Raw genomic sequence first — 2,469 nt, 5'->3', positions numbered from 1 at the left:
ATATATATATATATAAATTTTAAGAAATGCGCTAGAAGAAGGATTCTTTGTATAATCCATCGGCTATGTAGAGCTACATATCTGTTGAAGTGTCAGAGAAAAGAAACGTCTGTCAAGTTGAATATTAGCAATGTCATTCGGCTCAACTAAGTACGAGCAGGCAGATGATACCGTGCTGTGAAACTGTTTAAAATAGTAACATATTGTAGAATTTCTCATTTTAGAAGCATTATATCATGAAGGATGAATGCCATATTGCTGAAAATATTCGAAAATAAATTTAGATGATTACGTTGTCTCTACTGTTATTTTACAATAGGTATAGCGTACACGATATTCAAACATATACACGCGGTTAAACGTAGCGGAAAACACAAACAAATACAGGCACAGACACAGACATGCGCATGCACAAACACACACACGAATACAAATACGCACATTTATATAGAATACATGTGGAAGAGACAACCATTTTACTCTTTCATTCAAATTTCTATAGTGAAATTATTTACATGCATGACTAATTTCGACAAGCATTACTTCTACGCCTTTGTTCTTCAATACACTTTTGCATACTTAATCACTTGTTCGGCATATGAACTTCAGTATGGGAATGAGTGGCATTTCATATTAAAAGACACCACTTGAAATGTTTACATATATTGTATTCAGTCAAAATATTTTATAATTTGGAATGAATGTTTAATGGAAATATGCTTTATTTGAAAATCCTTGATAACAATGATTTTCCGGATTAAAAGGGAACATGGCAACTCGTATATGAAAACTAATTAAACGTTCTGTAAAATATGCACATGAAAAACCTGCTTCGTTCTTCTACCATCATTAGTGATCTACCATATTCTTATTTGTATTCATCAGATATTACAATTTCTTAGGGATTATATCTATAGGATTGAAATAAAAATGCGTTCACATATCAAGTAATTTCATATAATGATGGAAATGTATTACCCAAAATGCCTTTCATTTTCAGATATGTTCTAATGTAGAAAGACACATTTATTCTTAGTGTAATCATCTGAACCACGGAATTCAATAGACATGGCGTACTGAGTTTCACTTTTGTACTAAAGAAATATCCAGTTATTCAAAATTTATGCCCCCAGATATATCATGCTTTCTTATTTGAGAATTTAAAATAATTATGCTTATACATCTTCATAGAAATATGTGTCTCCTTTCTTCGCATAGAATTAAGTAAATAGTTTATGTATTTTGTCATGATAGTTCTGAGATATTTTAGTACACATGTGTAATGTATTGCTTGTTAAATTTGAAAAGCACTATGTTGCAATCATGTACAATTTAGATGTTCCAATGCTTTCATGTTTCAGGTTACCTGAAGGAAAATCTTATTTCATTATTCCAATAATTCTATATTACATTCTTTCATCATCAATTCTTTTTGTTAGATTTTATTCTCTTCGTCTGGCACCATGAGGGTGCAAGTTATATTACCGGATCCATTCATACTGCTATACATTCACGAGTCAAAACAAAGAAACAAACCTATATGTATATTCCTAATTACTGAGATTTTAACTGTCAATACCTATTATATATGATATAGCAAAGAATCGTTTGCGTTAGAGAAGTAATGTATCTGTTTAAAATGGAAGGCACGTAGACTGGTATAGTAGAAGATGAAAGTATCTACAATTACAGGTCCATAAACATAATTGCCTCGTAGAGAGTTGGAAAAACCAATAATTGAAGAGTTGAAAGACTCGCACGAGAAATTATATCATAAATGCTGGTATCCTCGTAGACCGCATAAAGTTCAGAAAAATAAAAAGTTCGTCTTGCATTACCATAATCCATTTTTTTTTTGTTGATTTTCGTTTTACAAACGTATGCGAACATTTCAATTGGTTTGCTTCAAACGTCTATATTGGTACTTGAGTTCTCGACCCGCAGGGATAAAACGCAAAGTAGAGACTACAAATTTCATAAAATACTATAAATCAGTTTCAGAGAATAGCGAGTTTGTCAAAACGACAAAAGGCAATAGAATAATGTATAATTAACTTACTAGACATTGTTCTATATACGAAATATTCTCATCAATAATTACACCGCTTGCTAAATCACTGTATAATAAATTATGTGCAGCACGAACTATACATTAAATACAAAACACTATGAAAAATTATCATAATTCAATATCTGGCATTAGGAAACTTATTAATCTTGTAAAAGCAAATGTCAGTAGAGTATTGGCTGGTTTACATTATATTAAGCAAAGTATATTTGATAAAACTACTTTGCTCTTTATTCAGTTATATTGCTTATTAGCTCCATCGTAAATATATTACATGTGGTGTATGTTTTCCTTTGTATGAGATGATATCTGATTACAAACGTATATGCTTTCATACCTCCACATATAGACATACTTACATAGGTATGTACGTATATATATATATATATATATATATATAT

This window comes from Octopus bimaculoides, chromosome 19 (assembly GCF_001194135.2).
Source record: "Octopus bimaculoides isolate UCB-OBI-ISO-001 chromosome 19, ASM119413v2, whole genome shotgun sequence".
Lineage (NCBI taxonomy): Eukaryota > Metazoa > Mollusca > Cephalopoda > Octopoda > Octopodidae > Octopus > Octopus bimaculoides.
This window is presented reverse-complemented; position numbering follows the sequence as displayed.